Here is a 23,543-nt window from a genome sequence, read left to right on the forward strand (position 1 = left end):
AAATTGCTTACGACATAAACCGCTTCGTCTATCTATTTATCTACACTGACACGCAGATTCTCCATAAAAGGAAAGTCATAATCCTCTATATAAGGAAAGACCTCATTCCAGGCTTCGATTACATTTAAAAAGAATAAGATCCCATGAAATAAGCCACGCACAGTTAGCCATTTCTATGCGCACGTGAATGCAACAAGGTCTCTATTAATCACATTTTTTGTAAAAAATAAAAAATAAAAAAAATAAAAAAAATCTGCAATAAAAATCAAACGTCACCTTACGCTCAAACACGTAGCTGGCAAACCATGGATGTCACACTCAAAGAACTGTGGTTTTTGTATATATGCATTCCTTTTCTAATAACAGAAGGCCCCCGAGTGAAGGGTAAATCACCTGTCCTTTTTAGACTAGTTCTTTGGGTCAATTCTCAAGAGAACGGAGGAGGTGAATAAAACAGCTGATCTTAATTTTGCTGCAAGCGACTTACCTCCTCACAATTAAAGGTGAACAGAAGCTGTGTGAACGAAGTTTGTACTCTGAATTATATTTGAAGGTTGAAATATCACTGAATAATTCTGGGGCAATTTAAATTAAGATACGACGCACCATTTTTTTCTGTACACAATAAAGTTGTTGACTGTGACTGTATATATATGATATATATATATATATATATATATATATATATATATATATATATATATATATATATATATATATATATATATATATACGTTCTATTATGAATACCATCCCTTTGTATTTGTACATACATAAACACACACATTTACATAATATATATAAATAAAGACAAACTCCACGAAGGAAAGTGAAACAATGGAGTGCTGCGAGGCCTTTCGACTGTCGTCCTGTACTGTTAGTAAAGGACGACAGTCGAAAGGCCTCGCAGCACTCGTTGTTTCTTTCGCGGATTTTGTCTTTATTTATATATTCATCACGTTCCATTTTTTCGTGATTCAGTTATACATAAATAATATATGTATACATATATTATTTATATTTATATATATATATATATATAATAAATATAAAACAAATATAATATTCATCACGAAACGAAACCCAATAACTAACAACTTTCAGACGCAGCCACCCATCGCAAAATGTACACTGTGAAAATCCTTCATCTTGGACAAAGACCTGCAAGAGTCACAGGGAGCGATAATCCCTAACGCAACGAAACAGGATACCGCTTGAACTCTTGAAGGGAGCTCGCTGCCCTATCTCCCCTTGGATCATCGAGGGCCAATCAAAAGAACAAGTCGGAGGAAGATATAAGCTTTTTCAGCTTGTGAAACGGTGATACGTGGATTAATTAGGCAACTCAATGGCGAAAGGAACATCAAACGGGCACAGGAGAGAGAGAGAGAGAGAGAGAGAGAGAGAGAGAGAGAGAGAGAGAGAGAGAGAGAGAGAGAATATCTTTCCTTTCATAAATGTTAGAGTTCACTGACTTTTTTTCTTTGACCTCTCAGTAAGAAACCCTTTAACAAATCTTTCATGAGTTCACTGACTTTTCTTTAACAAAACCCTCAGTAAGAAACCCTGAGAGAGAGAGAGAGAGAGAGAGAGAGAGAGAGAGAGAGAGAGAGAGAGAGAGAGAGAATATCCTTCCTTTCATAAATGTTAGAGTTCACTGACTTTTTTTTTAACAAGTCTGTTGACCTCTCAGTAAGAAACCCTAACGAGAGAGAGAGAGAGAGAGAGAGAGAGAGATAGGAAGGTAGCTGATGACCTTCGCGTTATGCAACGCCAAAAAACGTTACATCGTTAACATCTTAATCGAGGACAAGATCGACCAGGCTGCGTGGAAGGTGTCACCAAGACGTGAGAAAAGGGATAATGTATTCCAGGAAGGCAAGCGTTTAAATAAGGCTTTCAAGAACGGCGAAATGACTTGGCTGTGCAGCATCTCACGAAATTGCATTTCAACACCCGACGACGTGCGTGACATTTTACAAAACTGGAATTCGGGAATGATCTCCAGGTGCGTGACGCGAAGACATTCCTCAAAGGCGTTCTTGCAGCCACAGACACACGCGCACTGCAATTGTGCCTCAGTTACTCTCTAATTAACGTTTGCTTCATCTTGATAAAATGGAAGCCACACACACACAAGACGTGAAATGAGGGGTTATGAAGGTTATGGATCGCCCCGGAGGGATTTAAATCACGAGCGGAATGTCTGGTCTGGTCTGAGCCACAAGCAAGTATTCCTATAATAATAGGGACACAATCAGCAAGAGGAATTGTCGTCATTACCCAAAGGACGAATCTAGTCCATTCAACTTACTTTTTAGCAATGTAAATTTAAACTTAATCTACTTCGATCTTCATTTGAGTTTAAAAAACTGTTTCCCGACCGAATCAATGTAAACTAATTACAAAACTCAATGAATTTGCTATCCCCATTCAGTATTGCATCAATTTGCAAAACAAAACGACAGTTACCTCTAGGTACAAGTGGTTAACGAAGAACCCCAACCCTTCACCTAAAATCCTTCATCCTCTTCCATCATCCCTTCAAAATCTTGAGGAATATTGTCAATAAAGTCGTCCCCTGAGCAATTATACAAATTCAACAAAACATTAGAAAAAATCTGACAGGACAGATCATTTTTCGGACCTCAATGACATTTATAAACAATTCACCGTATTGGCAGTTAGACTTCAACAATAAACACAAGATCCCCAGGCATCAGATCAGTCGACGAATTCCTGGGATGAAGGTTTAAATGTGCTCCAGCGAGGGACATTTTAGCGGATATAACTCGATACGAAATGTCTATCTAGTATAATGTTCTTGATCACGAAATGTTTAAACAAGCATTTACATTGTACCGCTTGCAATCACAATAAATATTAGCTTTTCCCGGACGGATTTTATTGTTGGTACTGCTTTTCCTGAACACATTTGATAAACATCAAGCGCACGCCCATCCACTCTAGGAAATAAACAAACATTGGCGTCGGAGACCCAAACATATCAACAAAATGCTTGACAGCACGTCGTCCTCCTCCTCCAACTTGAGCATCTCAACTCTGATGCAGAGTCTGTGATGCTCGGTGACACACATCACGGCGGATGAAGTTTGTTTTGAGAGAGAGAGAGAGAGAGAGAGAGAGAGAGAGAGAGAGAGAGAGAGAGAGAGAGAGAGAGAGTTAATCCAGACGTAAGTAATAAGGGAAAAAGACAGGTGATATTTTTTTGTTAGTTATACCATAAAGGCAATTACCCAAGAGATCTTGTTTGACCAACTCCCAAGCGGACGTTCCTCGCAAACTAACGCTACTTCCAGCAAAACACGACTGAAGACGAAGATATGAATGCTTCATCGGGGTAAACAGTTCTCGGGTAATGGGATGTATTGTAACTTGCGGAAGCTATGTAAACACCCAAGATGCACAATGCTTACCGTAACAGAGAGTAAAATAAACGCCATGGTTATTCCAAGTAATAGGAATCGAGTTGGTGAATCAAGATGAGAATGATAATAGGAGACGGAGGACTTTCTTTTGTTGCAGTGCCTATAAACATGGCCAAATCTGTCCATAGTCACCGAGAAAGAGTGAGGATGGAATGCAGACGAGATTTTCTGGCGATCTCCAATCAACATAAGATAAATATTTAACGGACGAAGAAAATGCTGACATTACACGTTGACAACAAGCAGACATCGGGATATCTCGTACGATGAGGAATAAATAAACCGCAAAATTCGAATGAAGTTGTTTATCTGTGCGTATACCTTTTACGTGAGTGTGTGTACGTGTATTTGTATACTGCGATATTTTGAGACAACCCACTCGCGTGTACGTGACGCCTCATTCTACGTGTGTACATGTGAACGAATATGTCATTTATGATATTTTGAGACATTCCACGCGTTTGTTGGCACGGTATTTTGAGGCAATCTAAATGATCCCCCGCCCCCAAAAAAAAAAAAAAAAAAAAAAAAAAAGTTAAAAAAAGTTCAAAAGTTAAAGTTTTTTTTTTTTTTTAGAATTCTCTTAATCCTTGTCCAGACGAACGGGGAAGTTTTTCTGATTCCCCAAGTTTTTTCTGAAACTCTCGAAAACAAGAACGACCGCCGTAACCAACAAGATGTCAAATCATGCTACAAAACCATGACCCTTTCGAGAAAGTATGCGATGAGAGAGAGAGAGAGAGAGAGAGCTGCAGCGTATTCATTACTACGTTAAAATGTACATTATCAAGGAAGAGCCTGGACAAAGTCAGTCCTTACCTCTCTCTCTCTCTCTCTCTCTCTCTCTCTCTCTCTCTCTCTCTCTCTCTCTCTCTCACACCTACAGTAACCCACAACACTTAACTAACGACCATGTGACTACTCCACCGCTTAGATCAACAGTGGAATACTGAGTTTCTCTGGGTATCCGCCCAAACCATTCCTTTCCTCCTACAGGTAGAGGATCGAACCCGTGTCCAACGGGTATATGGGCGGCGAGTAGTGCCACTTATAGAGAGAGAGAGAGAGAGAGAGAGAGAGAGAGAGAGAGAGAGAGAGAGAGAATAGAAAACCAGTCGATATCAGACTAATGACTTCAAAGGGGATTTTCATTTCGCTCATTTTCAATACAGAGCTTCACCGGTCCGTTTACGAATTGTCGTAACCTACATTACTCAGCGTTGCTCGCTGTGCCAATCTCTCTCTCTCTCTCTCTCTCTCTCTCTCTCTCTCTCTCTCTCTCTCTCTCTCTCTCACCAGCCTTGAGCACACAACTTCACACGTAATAACAGCTAAAAAATAGAACCATTTAGTTTGAGTCGTCTTTAGAATTAATTACACAATTTCATCATTACGAAACAATACAATATCAATAATATTCCCCTAAAAATGATTTCACAGTCTCCACAACTGCTGAAAGTATATCAGCTTGGGAAAATAATATTTCACAGTACATTCACCATTACAAAAAAAAAAAAAAAAAACATCCGGCTCGTTTCTAGGAAAATTTACCTCAGTACATTTATAAACACAAAACCCCACCAGAAATGCCAGTTACACGGCTTGATAGCTCTCCAGGGCCACAATAACAAAACAGGAGCGATTGTTGCAGAACTTGTTTCACTACGAAGAAAGTTTCCATGCCATAACGGTATGAATACACACCGTTCCTAAATTCACATCGTCTGCGCAAAAGCTGTTCCAACCGCCCAAGGCGAAAAAGGCAACGCATGAACGTCGATATTACCGAAAATGATTCAAACGTCGAAACTTCTCTGCAAGTTGCCCGAGGAAAGATACCACCCACCCACACCCCCCTTTTCCACACCCACACTCGCCCCCGCCCGCCCGCTCCTTTAAACCGCAACTAACACACCATCAATGTCACCTGCTGGCGATCGGTTCCTCGCGGCAGAAGTTGCACAAGTTCTAGTTAAAAGGGAATGAAAAAGTACGATGTTACTGTAACCTGACATGCGGTAGAGGCTGCTTTAATCGCCTTTCAAAAGCATGCATTTCTCTTGGCTAGTTTGCCTAGGGAAATGCACGTGAATAATGCATTACGTGCATGAAGCCAGTTTTTCCCACATATGCTAATTTTTCAAGGAGCTACTGTCACCCTAGCTACTTGCTACTACACCTCGAGGAACTTCTGCTAATAGGCCGTACACTATGCTACTTTTCCCCCCTAAGAAAAACTACTTGTTGCTACTGTTCCACTCGTTATTTCGCCCACAGAACCCACAACTAAATACAGCTCAGATGCAACACGCTAATCTTAGCTCTCTGCAACAAACACGTTTCAATCTTTGGCTGCTCCTTCTTACCCGAAGGAACCTCTGATGAACGTCTTTCTTTTTTCTGTGACAAGAACAAGTTGCATTTCATCTTCCCTCTGGCAGAAAGACTCTGGGTAATCCTCGGTGCACTTTTATCAGCAGAGCGCAAACGACCGTTTTTGTTTCTGTTCGGTGAGAAGACGCCCAAGGTGTGACGAACAAGCCCTTACAAGCCTAGCAAAAGGAAGAATGCTGAAATGTCTTCACAGCAAAAGGAAGAATGCTGAAATGTCTTCACAGCAAAAGGAAGAATGCTGAAATGTCTTCACAGCAAAAGGAAGAATGCTGAAATGTCTTCACAGCAAACGGAAGAATGCTGAAATGTCTTCACAGCAAAAGGAAGAATGCTGAAATGTCTTCACAGCAAAGGAAGAATGCTGAAATGTCTTCACAGCAAAAGGAAGAATGCTGAAATGTCTTCACAGCAAAAGGAAGAATGCTGAAATGTCTTCACAGCAAAAGGAAGAATGCTGAAATGTCTTCACAGCAAAAGGAAGAATGCTGAAATGTCTTCACAGCAAAAGGAAGAATGCTGAAATGTCTTCACAGCAAAAGGAAGAATGCTGAAATGTCTTCAGCCAAAGGAAGAATGCTGAAATGTCTTCACAGCAAAAGGAAGAATGCTGAAATGTCTTCACAGCCAAAGGAAGAATGCTGAAATGTCTTCACAGCAAAAGGAAGAATGCTGAAATGTCTTCACAGCCAAAGGAAGAATGCTGAAATGTCTTCACAGCCAAAGGAAGAATGCTGAAATGTCTTCACAGCCAAAGGAAGAATGCTGAAATGTCTTCACAGCCAAAGGAAGAATGCTGAAATGTCTTCACAGCAAAAGGAAGAATGCTGAAATGTCTTCACAGCCAAAGGAAGAATGCTGAAATGTCTTCACAGCAAAGGAAGAATGCTGAAATGTCTTCACAGCAAAGGAAGAATGCTGAAATGTCTTCACAGCAAAAGGAAGAATGCTGAAATGTCTTCACAGCAAAAGGAAGAATGCTGAAATGTCTTCACAGCCAAAGGAAGAATGCTGAAATGTCTTCACAGCAAAAGGAAGAATGCTGAAATGTCTTCACAATAAAGGAAGAATGCTGAAATGTCTTCACAGCCAAAGGAAGAATGCTGAAATGTCTTCACAGCCAAAGGAAGAATGCTGAAATGTCTTCACAGCCAAAGGAAGAATGCTGAAATGTCTTCACAGCCAAAGGAAGAATGCTGAAATGTCTTCACAGCCAAAGGAAGAATGCTGAAATGTCTTCACAGCAAAAGGAAGAATGCTGAAATGTCTTCACAGCAAAGGAAGAATGCTGAAATGTCTTCACAGCAAAGGAAGAATGCTGAAATGTCTTCACAGCAAAGGAAGAATGCTGAAATGTCTTCACAGCAAAAGGAAGAATGCTGAAATGTCTTCACAGCAAAGGAAGAATGCTGAAATGTCTTCACAGCAAAGGAAGAATGCTGAAATGTCTTCACAGCAAAAGGAAGAATGCTGAAATGTCTTCACAGCAAAAGGAAGAATGCTGAAATGTCTTCACAAAGATATCTCCGGTCTTCAAGGTATGGAAAATGAAAACCACTAATCTCCCAACCCATATCAGTTTTAAATAAATTAACCAGCTTATACCTCATTTGAATAACAAATCAATATAGTAATAATTTATATACTACACACACATATACATATACAGGTATATATATGTATATATAAACAAATATTACACACGTCTTTAACGATAAAAAAAAATCATGCCGTTGACGTTGCTGATAGGTATTTCATAAGCACAGAGAGAGAGAGAGAGAAAGAGATTCAGTGAAAAAAGATTCAAACTCGACTGAAGCCTCATTATTTAGTGAAGACCTTATTAATATTTCAAGCCTTACTTGCTTTATTTACCGGTACCTATTTACAGCATCCCAAGATTCCGGCTGCTTGCTCTTCTGTATCTATTGGGGCGCGCGCGCGCACGTTTAAAATACACACACTGTATACACACATATATATACATATACACACACACATATATATATAATTATATATAATATTAGGCATTGTTGTACTGAATAATTTCAAACCTAAAATCTATTTTTCTTAAATCAAATACACATTCCCTTTTCTCTCGGGTATATAGGTTCTACACTCATCTAGGAATTAACAGACACACACACACACACACACACAATTACACAGACTGACATGGCATCATGTGTCATATCTGATCAAATTCGTTGACCAATCTCTCACGACAAAATCACAAAGCTATTGAGTTATCGTCAGCTTTCAGCTAACGTTATGCCAACACACAACCTTCCCATACATTAACCACTCCAGGGTTTCAAGGCGATACCTCAAGCTTCCCAGGTTAACGAATTCCTATTGGTAACTTGAGTACGTGCCGAGCCTCAAATTGACAGAGCCTTCTATGGAGAAATCACTCTCGTATTTACAGACAAAAGAAATTCCCTAGATGTCATAGGATGAACCATTACATATAATGTTGCGGATCTGGGACAGTTTTCTTTAGTTATATCGTGTGCAATAAAATTTTGGTTAATGAACAAAAACATATGAATTAAACCCATTCTTGAATTAAAACTATATACATATTCAGATTTCATTGCTACAGTGGCTATCCGTAGTGATAATTACCTTTGTACGATAGAACTTCAAGTAATGGCTGCTGATCTAAAAATCGATCATCACATTCACAATTTTAAACGTATTTTACATTAAGTTAAGTTTATCTTATACCAATAGAATATCAATTAACTTCAAATTTGGACAGACGGAACCTCCTGACCAGGTGAACACCTTAATAAACGATGTATAGAAAAAATAACATCAACTCATTAAACAATTTCCGCTGGGCCTGGCTGATTTTTTTTGACATTTGGAAAAGAAATAAGAGATGAGTTGGGGGGGGGGGGTTTCCTGTATCCAGGACCTGAAATGTTTCCAAAATCGAAGCTCTATTTTCAGACATCGGCTGAGTTATTCAATGGCAAAGTCAATGGGAGAATATAGACAATAACAATATGAGCAAAAACTCGATAATTACTCATTGTGCGGAACTGCAATTATTTGGCATTGTAGCCTTCAATCAATCCAGCTAGCTAGCAACGGATAAAATGCCGAGAGAGAGAGAGAGAGAGAGAGAGAGAGAGAGAGAGAGAGAGATCAATATAAGAGAGAGCATCATCACAACACGGACAAAATCGTGGCTGTCAATCAATATAACTCCCTACCAATTCTCTGTCTCCCTCCAGTTACTAACGAACGTGACTGGCGGGATACAATTAGGGAGAACTGCCAATCTTAAAATATTCCTAATCGTGATGAGTAGTACAAAATTATATATATTATATATATATATATATATATATATATATATATATATATATATATATATATATATATATATATATATATATATATATATATATATATATATATATATATATATTGACGCGCACTTTTAGGGCGTGTACACAGATGCTCCCATCAGATTAAAAACGAAACAGGTAAAGCTAAAACGTCAGGGCCGTCAAACGTTGCAACTGAAAACGTGAAAGGTAAACCCAGCGACGGCAGAGACCAATTAACGACTGCAAGACAGTCGGCCCAGGATCAATCCCTGGATGACAATTTCGCAACTTGAAAAGAGAGAGAGAGAGAGAGAGAGAGAGAGAGAGAGAGAGAGAGAGAGAGAGAGAGAGAGAGAGACTTCAAAAGATGACAGACAAAGGAAGCAAAAGCTTCCCCCCCCCCCCGAGGGGCTATAAACTCTGTGGAGTAATTTTGCCGGGGCAGAGATCTCACTAATCTTAATTCCATGATAAAGAGATGCAATACGTTGCCAAAATGGCGCCCCAATATGCTTCGGGATGCACTTATGAGAGCCGGAGCACGTCACATTTTTCAAACACTCTCATAAATATTTAAGGCATCTTCTTCCTCCTCTTCGCCTCCGCTTCCAACTCCTTCTCATGACACCCCCCCAACCCTCCAACCCACCCCAATCACCTTTAGCCCCCCCTCGCCCCACCACCTGACATACCAGACCGGCCCCCAAAATACGCAGTATCACCTGCCTGCCTGGAATTTAAGGCATCGTCACTACAATTTTTTACATGGAAAATCAAAATTGAAAATTAAAAAATTAATCTGGGAACCACAAATAACCACAATAACTCCCGTTTCAAAAACACGGCTTAGTGTGATGCTTTGATTATGCATAGATATGTATAAATACATCAGAAAATAATAATAACTACGTACACGTTTTGTTAAGGAAGACACTTTTGAGCAAAACTTTATTGTTCTGATTCTTCAAGCCTGGTTTATACACGGTTAAAATAACCAGGTCTTCATTGCCGTTCCTACACTGGTTTGTTTCAGCCACTAACTCAAGCAAGATAAACAGACAATGGGAAAACTCGAAGGAATATCCCCTGTTAGGCAACCACTACGTTGCCATTGTCAACAGCGCAGACAAACATTCATCTCTAAACACAATGCTAGAAGGTATATTTAGACTGAGCTCAAGGTCGTTAGTACTCGAAGTCTAGACGGAATACTGGCAGATGTATGATAAAAAACAAAACGCTCAATACTCCAAAAATATATATAAAAAAAACTTATGAATTTCTATTCACACGCATAAAACACTCGTCACAATTCACGTCCATAACACAAACGAAAATATTTCGCAACATGCCGCAAGATATTTACGCCGACAATGCATTGCGGCATTAAGAAAGGGGAAACGCATGAAGCGCACGCAAAACGACTATCTACAACGAAAATCTATATATATAAAAAACCCCACATAACGTATAAACGCGTAGGCAAGCGTTGGCAGACATGCAACAACGGACAAATTCACTGAGACCCTAAACAGAGTGCCTGGATATTTCAAACATTACGTTAATGCGAAACGGATCATTCGAACAAATGATAACATTTGTAGGAATGAAAATTCCTGCGCCTTCTAAAAACTCCAGATAAAACACGAGAGAATTCCAAGGGTGTGATATGAGAATTCTAAACGAATCCCATGAACGTGATCAGAAAAAGAATAAAAGTTGCGAGATATAATTGAAACAAGATGTAACTGGTGCAAACTTATTTTCCCCTACAGCAGAGATAGGAGCACGCAAGCGATTCCAAACGTAATCACATACAGTAAATCTTAAATAATAACAAATGACTGAATCTCAGTAATTGATAATCCCGCGTCCAAAGTAAAGGAACAGCACATGAACTGGCAAACAATCCATTATTCATTTCTACTTCACCATCAATCAGTGTTTAGCAAGTCAGGGGAAACGTTAAAACCTTACGGTATGATTAACTGTCTGAGTCAAGATTTCCGCTTCAGAAAATTCTCACTGGGACATTTGCGATGAGCAGGGGTGATATTACAGTTAAAACATTTGCTATACACGAAGTTCATCAAAAAGTATTGGAATTTTTTTTTCGGGACGCTGGACACTAAACTAACCTACAGGAATTGTGAACCAGTCGTGGATTTCAAAAAAAAAATTATATAAAAGATAAATAAAAAATAAAATAAAAAATCTATCACCAATTGAAAAAGTAATCAACAAAGAAGTTTAGCAAAAAAATAAATAAATAAATAAACTTAAAAGTCTGTAACTACAAAATCTACAACGCGACAAACGTTCGTATATCTCAATTCAATATTAGGTAAAACATCTTACATATATACTACACACACATAACACACGAGAGAGAGAGAGAGAGAGAGAGAGAGAGAGAGAGAGAGAGAGAGAGAGAGAGTGTGTGTTTCGCAAAATCGCAGAATAAGCATACAAACACAGTAACTACCCGAGCAGTGACCAATCACGTCGATGAATCTTTAATTGGCCAATCAACGACCAGCCTAACAGGAGCTTGCAGCGGGTTTTCATGTCAATTTGGAGGGCCAACAGCCATCATCGTCCACAATAGCTTAAATTCATACACCACACAGACACACACACAGTACTATATACGGTGACTGTGACCGGTATCCAATTGAAAGATTGATTCGTACGATGAATATTAAAAATGTCGATACAAAAATGATGCAACCAACGTCGAAAAGAGAAAATATATTACTTGTATAAAAAAAAATGTTGGTTGAAAATATATTACTTGTAAAAAAACTCATTCTTAAAAAACTCAAAATTTTATAACATATCATTTATAAAATTGGAGAAAACAAAATTCCAGAGTAGATCTGTTTCTACACATAAAACTTAATGTGGTAGCTTTCCAGTTCAGGAAGAAATTGTATCTGATATATAGATAAAAGCTTATAAAAACATCAGCAGGAAGCGAAATCTAAGACTTAATAGAAGATTAATATGAATCATGAAATTGATTTAATTAGTAATTATCATTAGTGGGATGTAATGACACAAAAGGCATAACGTTTATTTCATACCTTCCACAACAATTTTCAGAGAGAGAGAGAGAGAGAGAGAGAGAGAGAGAGAGAGAGAGAGAGAGAGAGAGAGAGAACAATCAAACCCAATTATAGATGGTTTCCGGTTAATTGCCAGAAGCCACCCCCCCCAACCCCCATCCCTTTCTCTCATACATATAGACTGAACTAAATATCCGATTTTTTAATGACGGAATCGTGTATATTTGTTAATCTAAAATATAATGTAACCGTAAAATGCAAATAATCACCTGTTCACGGCATATTCATTGTTGTTGCATTACCATACCTGTACCCGGCATATTATAAATCAACGTCACCAAAAAGAATCACAACATTCGGTAATTTGTGAAAATACAAAGCTATCAAAAACAAACAGAATATGAGAATGCCAACTTCATCACGACACGAAAACAAGAAAATACAAAAACGAACCGAAGGGGGAAAATTAAGACAAAAAAAAAAATAAATAAATAAATAAAAACCAGTTTATGCAATCACTCATGATATCGCTTTTTCACAGTCATGTAGGTTTCCATCGGCAAGTCCTTCCTACACACGACTGCCTACTAATTACAAACTTGATAATTACTTGAAACTGCTCACGAGTTCCTTAACAACTTGGAGAGGGGAGGGGTGGGGTTTGGGGAAGAGGAGGGTGGGGGGATGTATTTCCCCGAAATACTACATTGGGGGGGACGACTGAAGTGTTCCCAGTTGCATGAATGAGTATGTAGCCCTTTGGTATAAAGGTAGGTTCGTTATACACTGATATCCAAAATTTTACTCTGGTGAATGTTTTCGTAAAATCATTACGTAAGAACGAATATACATAACTATTAGCAATGTAACAAATTAAAGCTCTCTGGATCACAAGCGCTTATTTAAATACACCTATAAGTAAACTATATTAATTTCAATTAACGTTCTTCATAGAGCAAAAGCATTCTAATGCAAAATTATCTACAACGGCAGGGGCAAATAAAAAAAAAAAAGCTTTGTATTGCATGAATAAAAATCTCCATATATATATAAATAGACAAAATCCAAGAAGGAAACAGAAAAAATGGAGTGCTGCAAGGCCTTTCGACTTAAGGCGTCCTTTACTAAGGCCTTTCGACTTAAAGAGTCCTTTACTTAGCTAAGTAAAGGACTAGAAGTCGAAGGGCCTTGCATCACTCCACTGTTTCTCTTTCCTTCGTGGATTTTGTCTTTATTTACATATTCATTACGTTCCATATTTTCGTGATTCAGTGAGATATATATATATATATATATATATATATATATATATATATATATATACACACACACACACACTATATATATACAGTATATATACATATATATACATACACACATACATATACACACACACGATACACACGTATCTATACACTCCAACCAAATGCGTTAGATTGTTAGAAGGACTACAACTAGCTCCACTGGGTATGAAATATGGGTTCATTCATCACTTCCATTGCTGGCACTTAAAACGAACCAATGTAACGAGGCACTAGACGGCACACAGGCCTGTGCCCTCGTACGCCAAGAGAAGGGGGGGGGAGGGCACAATTCTAATCCCTCCAGTAAAGATTTCGATGTACATAGATGCATGAAAAAATGCCATCCAGCAACTGAAAGAGGAACGCTTATACGTAAAAGTGCGAGAATGTGTGATTTACATACATATGACGCATCCGCGTGCACTTGCAAATACCATTCTGTATGAAATTCATGCACAGAAATTACCATTCTGTATGAAATTCATAAACATAAACATTACTACGGCCTCTGAAATGTTTTTGACGTACCGCTGTCCATGGGAGTGCTTATGTTTATGAATTTCATATGTTTAAGTACACACGGGTACATAATATACAAATAAATCACACACACGCACACTCTTATGCTTAAATGCCCATCTTAAAGGTTCTGGATCCCACATTTTTATGAATCCTTATATATCGAATTCAAAATGGTACTTTAAAAACAAAGTAGTGTGTTAATCTGTCTAATCTATTCTCTAAATGACCTGTAATGCAGACGAAAGCTATTCTGAGTACTGCGAAAGATGCTCTTAAATTATTAAGTGTTTTAATATCTTGAGAGAGAGAGAGAGAGAGAGAGAGAGAGAGAGAGAGAGAGAGAGAGAGAGAGAGAGAGAGAGAGAGAGAGAGAGAGAGAGAGAGACTTTTGACTGACTGAACACCACACCAGATGAAACTTCCAGTGAAATGCAAGACCTTCGCCAGAAATCTGAATTTTATAAAATGTCTTTTCAGGAAGAGTACGGTCCCTTTCAACTATAAGAACTAAATGGAATGCTTGACGAAATACGAAGAAGAATTTAAGTCACTAGACAATTTTCAGCTTCCGTGATAAAGAAAATTCATACTTAAATAATCAAGTCGAGTTTAAGAAAAAATTATTCATAAATCATGAAAAAGACAGTACACGATGCCTGTCCTACTGAGCTGTCATACATAAGCCCAGTCTTAAAATAGAGTCTATAAATTCTTAAAATACAGTCTATAAATAATGATAAAATGGCAGAGAGTATCCGAAGCCGCACAGGTATAGGAGTACTCGTACAACAGGTAGGACTGGCAGATCATGGTCATATAGTCAGTGGTTTAAGGCCCTGCATATTTCAAATGTCACTTGATGCATCGACCTTTGCAACTTTCAGTCATGCCTCCCCTTTCCGCTTGCTTTCGCAATTTACCTTTTTTTTCTTTTTCATTTTATTTTCTTGGGTCGTGAAGGGGAGATGAAAATGAATATTACAGATCATAACAGCGTCAAGGAAAATCAGAAGAGAGTGGAAATGTCATCTAAGGGAGATTCTTTCAAAATAGTTTTTGTTTCATTAATTTAATTACGAAGGGGCCATAGCACCACTGATAAAAAAAATCAGTGATAAAAAGTGAGCCCAGTCATATGCAATACTGATGGTTCTGGCAACAATCGTCTGCATGATAGCTTAGAGCAGTAGATACACAAATTTCAACCATACGTATACACACAATTACAATTAACTACGTACACACAATTATGCAAAATACTACCTTGAACTGGGTTGCATTACACAGCGCAGCACTGAGTGAGTACTGTACTGAGCAATGATGCATCACAGCACTGTAGTCTTGAACGACGCTGTATAATACAGTACAATGAGCTGCACTATAAAATTCACAGTACTGTAGTCTTGAGCGACGCTGTATAATACACTACAAAGAGCTGCACTATAAAATACAAGTATAAGCTGTTGTACTCCATAGTAAAACCACACAGGAAATATTATGCTAAGCTATGCTGTATCACACGGCGCTGTCTTGAAATACAATGTATCATATCATTACTGCAATCAACACTCGTCATGCACACATGGAATTCTTCACAAAAAAGAAACAAAAACCAGCTGAAGGAGGCATCCAAGATTTAAGTGGCACCATCCATCGCTCGCATGCAAACCTCTCCAGAGGATCTGTCAGTCATTAAGGCGTCGTTTTGTTTCTTTTTCTTCCCCACACCACTGGGAAACGGGCAGACAGACACGTTCTGAAGTCCGTTACCTTGGAAAAGGTGACTAAACTTATCTGTTCTCAATTAAGAACTGGAACTGAATTCGCTTTTTACCTGCACCTCTCGTGAGGGCGCTCGCACAAAGCTAACGAGAGAGAGAGAGAGAGAGAGAGAGATCAAAGAAACATGTATGAAGAAACTTATTGAATAAACACTGAATTCTACCATACAGACCCTATTTTCCTAAAAAAAAAAAAACTGTAATCTATAGAATTACTATATACTGCACAATAATCCCCAGATTTTATGAACTCAGAATAAAAAACTATATAAAAATGACAGTCGGGAACTGAATGCAAATTCCTACGACCAAAATTTGACATTGCGATTCACACTTCCCTCAATCTCTCGAGTTGAATCTTCATTCAGGACGGCCGCCTCGGCGAGAGAGAGAGAGAGAGAGAGAGAGAGAGAGAGAGAGAGAGAGAGAGAGAGAGAGAGAGAGAGAGATGCATTCCCTGAGTGCTAATTCTGCCTTCCATGTCTCTCAAGCACTGGTAACAGCACAGAAACACTCAAGCAATTATGATTTAAATACCATCACTTGCGACGACCAGACTCATGCTCAGGAATCTGGCAACTCAAACCTGATAACAGCCTGTAATTGGGCAAATAACAATAAATGGAAAAAATGGGAGAAGGTATGTATTATACGCCTCCCAGCCCTTAGCCCGCAGTCTCAATCTGCACACTCCGTTACATCTCCAAAACCAAAACTAACTCCTGGGGCAATGGCAGCACAGCCCTTCGGAATAGCATTTTTTTTTGCATGTCACCTGGTTCTACCTCCGGCTGGCAATTTTTTCTCCTCTACCCAAGGCTGAACCTTTGTTTTTTAACGTCACCTGGTTTTACCTCAGGCTGAACGGTTCTGCTTATGACACCGGGTTCCACCCGGGGCCAAGTTCTTCTCATGTTCATTTTCTTGAGGTGGAGAAACTATAAAATTTTACGTTGTATCTGATGTGGTACTTTTCAAATATCATTGAAACACGGAAGTACTTAACACTAACTTACTTTCACAATTTCGATAATGCTTCAATAACATCCAACCACCAAAGTCAAACAAAATGATCCTCAAAAGCTGAAACCTGTGTAATATGAAATGGCCGAGCTCTGCAACTCATATGCAAACCTAATCCATGCTTCTTTCAGTTTCATGTGAAGGTCTTCTCTCTAGCAAATATTTATCTCTACTGTGAATGAGTCTTGTTAGAGTTTGCATAAACTTCTATGAATCAAAGGAATTGAAGCGACCAGCAACATCAGAATACTGGGTTATAATAATAAAATCATGCGGCGATCCTTCCTCTAAGCGCAGTCCACCGAACCCAAACCGCCTTAGGGATCAACAGAAATGAATCGAAAATGGACAGGAATAGACAGAAAAAAAAAAAAGTAAGGCAACCCCATTATGATGACGACATTGAGAGGATGTCAAAAAATTTCAGTCGCGATCGACAGAACGGCTTAAAAAAAAAAAAAAAAAAAATCGAGGCAGCCTCATAATGATGGCGATGATGAACTTCACGATCGTGACGACAGTGATCGAAACGAGGATTGTGATGATGGTGCTGGTGGGGAAAATGATGATGATGATGATGCGATGCCCGAGAGCTCAACAGCCCTCCTCCTCCGCCTCCATTCCAGACTCCCCCTGGAGGAATCTGGGCTCGCTGCCAAAGCCACTACACCTTAGGAAACCCTCAAGGGTCAAGCTCGGTTAAAGCCTTCTCCCAACCAACCAACTCAAACACAAAGCTGCTCCGCTGCGCTCCTCGCTCGCGAGCGCGCATACGGTCCAAACCTGAACCCAAGTTATATTTACAGATAAAGGACTCAAATTGCATTTCTAAACCGCTTGGGAGTCATGCGCTGTCACCGTCACAAGGCGGGAAGTAGGTACAGGAACTTAAAGATTTTTGAAAATACATTCGATCATACGGTGTATTACCGAACACATACGTAAAAATAAACACATTCACACATTATTTCATACACGGAGGAACACGGAACCCATGAAATGACCCAAAACATTCTTGCTGTGTCACTAGATTTGTGAACCTCATTCCGCCTGAATGTTACAATCCTCAAGGGCCAACAGCACACCCCACTTCATTCGGCCGGTTACGTCTCGCCATTGAAGAATATGGGCGTTGCAAAGTGAGAAAGCTATAGTGGGGCCTGGAAGAGTGGGGGGAGGGGTGGAGGGGGGGGGAATGGATAACGGGGCAGCGAGCTAGAAAGAGACTTAGAATTCAGTACATCAACCGGTGTGGATGCCGTCTCCCACGTCCCAATTGCAAAACCAGTTTAATAAACAGTGTCGGGAGAACATCACAGCATTCAACACCTCGTCAATCCCCCCCCTGCCCCCAACTCTTTCCCCACCCCCCTCGGAACACATAATTCATTACATCAAAAACGGAGGGTTGAGATTTTTTTTTTTTCTTTTTTACTGTCCTGCCACTTTCTAGGGAGACAGCTACCGCTGATTCCCGCAGACTTTCAAAGTGGTTTCGTCACTAATGGCCGAGTAATGAGTGCGATTTCTGAAAATGACTCGAGAGAAGGGGTGAGGATCTCGTCGTATTCAATTCCGCGTTAAATCTTTGAGAGTGGAGCAATGGTAACCCCGTCTAATTTGGAAAGAATGGCAATGATGATTAATGATGGAAGATTTTACTTTAATCCCAATTCAATGACCCTACATAAACTAAATCGCTTGTTTCTCACGGTGGTTAGACATCATTATATAAATTTCAAACTAATAACATTAATGAAATCACGTCCGATTAGACAAAACATTATTCTCTTTATATCCACTTACCCGTCATCAAATTTTCTTCATTAAACACTACCATATTAACAGTAATTATGGCGATGAATTTCTGTTAGCAACCGAAACAAGAAAGCTTTCCTCCGTAGGTTAATTTCAAAAAATTCAACGCGCCTTGGCAGCCATTAGCACAATAGACAATGTAACATCCTAGAATACGCAACCAACGATAAATCCACTTAGAGCAATGCCCCAGAAAACATCATGAAATGATCACGGAACAACAAAACACAATAAGCACTCGCCTTCAAACTGCTCTTAGCAGGAAAAAGCTATAAAGTAGAGTAATAATACTACACGCAGCAGTAAAACAATGGGGCCTTGAGCAGTGAGAGAGAGAGAGAGAGAGAGAGAGAGAGAGAGAGAGAGAGAGAGAGAGAGACACGGAGAAATAGGTTTTCATATCCGGCGCGCTGTTCTTTTGCTGCCTATACACCGGAACACACAAAACCTCCCTTCTGCAGGAAATAGAACGAGCGTCTGCAATTCTCGCCCTAATTGAACGTAACTCTAGCCTGTAATAAATTCTCCCCCCACCCCCAACCTTTTCTCTTTCTATCTGCCTCTCTTTTATTTATATACATATACATACATACATGTATAATTGAATCGCCAAGATACGGAACGTGATGAATGTATAAAGGCAAATGCCAGCGAAACAACGTAGTCGAAAGGCCTAACAACCACTCCGTTGTTTCACTTTTTTCTTCGTGGAGTTTGCCTTTATTTATACACACGCACATACACGTACACACACACACACACACACACACACATATATATATATATATATATATATATATATATATATATATATATATATATATATGTGTGTGTAACTATCTAGTTCCATTAAACAAGAAAAGCAATGAATACGGTCGTAACAGGTTTGTCATTACGAATCTGAGTACGATTTCTGATGTAGCAAGTGCCTGTGGCCACGCCCCCCCCGCCACATCCAACGCCCCAAAACGCCATGCAAATGACGGGCGGTGCCAGAGAAGCATCTCTCTCTCTCTCTCTCTCTCTCTCTCTCTCTCTCTCTCTCTCTCTCTCTCTCTCTCTCTCTCTCTCTCTCTCGTCGTCGTCGACGTCGTCGGCACTTGCGCGAAAGCAATCTTAATGATAAGGTACGAGCCTTGGTGCGAGCTTCCTTCCCTTAACCGCGTCGCTTGCTAATATAGGAAATGGGCCATAGCGCACGACACGAGAGGTGAAGCGGGAATATTACGAAGTGGGAACCAAAGGAAAAGGTGAGAACGTCACTGGAGGGAAACGGGAGGAATTATGTCACGTTCCCGAAAGCAGAAAGGGAGATTAGGCTTTGCATTTTGAGAAGTTTTTCAACGCTTGAGAAGTGCGGCTTGACACTTGGGACAAGCCGCATTATCAGGATTCGTCTTGTAACTTTGCTAAAGGCGTGTAATATCACAAATATAACCAAGATCTTAGGGTTTATCAGACTATCGAAAACGACTGAGAAAAAATACTTGACATTAGTAATTTTGGACACAAAAAACTGATAAGTAAATTCATGTATGTATTTACAATACAGTTGTATTTCATTTTTTTAAATAACTTCATTCACCTATCAGTTTTTCTATAAAACACATTGAACTGCCGCTGTCCTAAAACAAAAAGGTATATAGATCCATAAGATGAGAGTACAACCTCATTTCGAAAATTTCAACCTCAAATTTCATATTTCATACATTATTACTATTACTATTCTTATCAATAATAAGAGCCGTTTCGACGGCATTCAGTTCATTTAGCTTCCCTATGAGTCTTGTACTTGTTCCCTCAGCAGGAAGAAAACCTATGTTCCAGCTACCTGCTGAGGAAATAAAAAAAAAACATTAGACACAGAGGAGGCACAAAGTGAATACATTACAAACAGTTTTTGTATTACTAATACTGGTCTTACTGGGGAAATATTTCCACACCAATAGTAATATCGTTCACTTCTTACACTCAGGGTACCTGTCTTACATATTAGGCTATTCCTGACGGGTTAAAGCTGAGAATAGTATAAGAAGTACTCGAGCAAACCAGAAGAGAGAGGAGCAAACTCAGCAACCCCGTAGTTTTAGCAAGATGGAAAACAAACGGATGCTCTCCGGGGTGACTCTGACGCGGGAACAATGCACAATCGAGTTCAATGAATCACAGAAGAAAACAACATATTTTTCGAGTTAATCTACAAGAATAGAATAACGGGGAAGGTGGGGGGGGGGTGAGGTTACTCGTGAGTTTGTTTCTGGAGGCAAGCCGCAGACAAGTTTAAAATTATAAAGCAATGAACAAATAAATGGTATTGGAACAGGTCACATGAAAATACGAAAACACTAGCAAATGAATGACGAAACCAGACACATGCTCTGGTAGAGAGAGAGAGAGAGAGAGAGAGAGAGAGAGAGAGAGAGAGAGAGAGAGAGAGAGAGAAAAAAAAAAAACACCCAAATGGGAAGCTCGAACACAAACAATTTAATCCGAAATCTCGAGGGAATTTTTCCCCAAAACTTTAATCCGACATTGGTGGATCAGTGGTGTGGCAGTGGCCCAGATGATGGCAATGGTGGCATTGGTGGAAGAATGGGTGAACTGGGGGAAAGGGGGGAGGGGATCCCCCCCTTCAGACTTTGTTAATTACCTTCAAATTTTTCATGATAGGACCGAGTTCAATTGGAGACATGCTTGCTCCGTGGGACGAAAACAGTATAGTAAAACTTACCTCACAAGAGAATTTTATATTAACCACCAAAATTACTTTCATTCTGAAGATTAAATCAGGATCTATTCGTCAAAACAATATATATAAGAGAGAGAGAGAGAGAGAGAGAGAGAGAGAGAGAGAGAGAGAGAGAGAGAGAGAGATTCCAGCTCGATGGAAAATAATTTGGAATCCACCTATGTACCAACCATGAATCTTTCCACTGTCAACAAGAAATCTGAGTTGCGTCAAAGATCTTTTCACTGTACACATCTCCCATAGACCCAATTTCATTCAAGGAAGAAATCAAATATTTCTGTAATACTGTGATGCTAATATTTCTCTCTCTCTCTCTCTCTCTCTCTCTCTCTCTCTCTCTCTCTCTCTCTCTCTCTCTCTCTCTCATGGGTGAATCTTAATTACTTTTTTAATCATTCACGAAAGGCGGCAGTAACATTCTCCATATTTTCACACAGTTTTGATTTTATTTCCAGTGACTGCTTTCAATAGATTTTTTTCTCCTTTTTTAACAAATGCACCGAGATTAAATGCGATTCGATCGCTGTAAAAGCATTTGGAGATTGTTCAATCTCCATTACGAACCTATACGCACGAGCATTGTAATACATTTACGAAAACAATGTTCATCAGGAATGACCATTCCGGGAAAACTGTAAAACATCAGGAAAAATAGAATTATACATACATACGTATATACATACGACTCTCGTACACACACACACACACACACACACATATATATATATATATATATATATATATATATATATATATATATATATATATATATATAAATATTTTGTTTTGTGTGTGGAAGGAAATAGGACAACTGGAAATGTGCTTTCATAAACAGGACCTTGAATCTGAATAAAATGATGCCTCCTGAGAATTAATGAAAACTACTAAAAAAAAAAGAAATGACGATTCTTTGAATTTACCTGACGTCACCAAAAATTTATTCATCAATTTCAATAACGAGAAATTCCATTATCGATCAAAGAAGCACAATTTTATTGCCATTCAATCTCTCTCTCTCTCTCTCTCTCTCTCTCTCTCTCTCTCTCTCTCTCTCTCTCTCTCTCTCTCAAATGACAAGCTTTCAGTGAAAAATGTCAATACGAGACATTAAGAGAGTTTTCATATCAACGACAATGAAATCCGCAACACCACTCTCCACATATATAAGAAAAAGCCACCAGTGACGATTCCTTTCGTAATCAAATAAAACTCGGCTCTGCTCACTACTCTTTCTTCTCCCACAAGAGCAACAAAAAGGCTCTCGAGAGCGCAAGCGGCAGCGGATAAGAACTCCCTTTGGTTAAGTGTCACAAGATGACACGGCCAATTAACAGAGATAAGAAGGAAGAGAGTCGGGGGCACAAACGCGCGCGCACACACACACACACACACACAGCAGCCTCTGGACATTAAGCGCTGAAAAGACACGTTAAGAGCGAGCGCTGAGGTGTAGTTCGAGTGCCTCTTGTCTCAACTTATTCTCTCTCTCTCTCTCTCTCTCTCTCTCTCTCTCTCTCTCTCTCTCTCTCTCTCTCTAAGTTTCCTAAGACTAGAGCATAATGCTCTAATCTTTACCCTATCCCTGAGAGGTATTCTGAAATGGGAATATATAAAAAAGTGTCAATTAAAATAATTATCCAACCCTGAGAAGTATTCTCAGACGGGAATATTGGTTAATAAAATAAAATAAAACATATCAGTACAATAATTCAACCTAAGCGCGCGTCCACACTACAATAAACCATGTAATAAACACGCGTTGGCAACTTATCACACACGTCACAAACAGGTTAAATACAAGTCAACGACTTGATGGTTAAGTCCTAAGCAATGCCGAGTCTATACGATTATCCAGCATTTGCCAAAGTTCCTTGACTTGTTTCTAACCAGTCTCGGTTTCATATGAGATAAGTTTGCAACAAGTTTTCTTATAAATTAATATAATAAGTGTGGATACGCTCTTAGATGGGAATCTGAAATGAGAAAGAGTGGGACTTAAATCAATTCGCCGCCTAAGACTTGTTTGCTCTCCCAGCACTAACAATACTGTCGTTACACACAACAAATTAATGAGGACGACGGGGAAGCCAAGGA

At 39.2% G+C, this 23,543-nt stretch overlaps 1 protein-coding gene across 1 annotated transcript in view; it reads right to left on the bottom strand.

Moving 5' to 3' along the window:
* mgl (megalin) overlaps nt 1–23,543 on the bottom strand; it is a 511,712-nt gene that overhangs the window by 356,392 nt on the left and 131,777 nt on the right. The gene's annotated exons all lie outside the window — the stretch shown is intronic.

The sequence above is a fragment of the Macrobrachium rosenbergii genome, chromosome 50, assembly GCF_040412425.1.
Source record: "Macrobrachium rosenbergii isolate ZJJX-2024 chromosome 50, ASM4041242v1, whole genome shotgun sequence".
NCBI classification, from domain to species: domain Eukaryota; kingdom Metazoa; phylum Arthropoda; class Malacostraca; order Decapoda; family Palaemonidae; genus Macrobrachium; species Macrobrachium rosenbergii.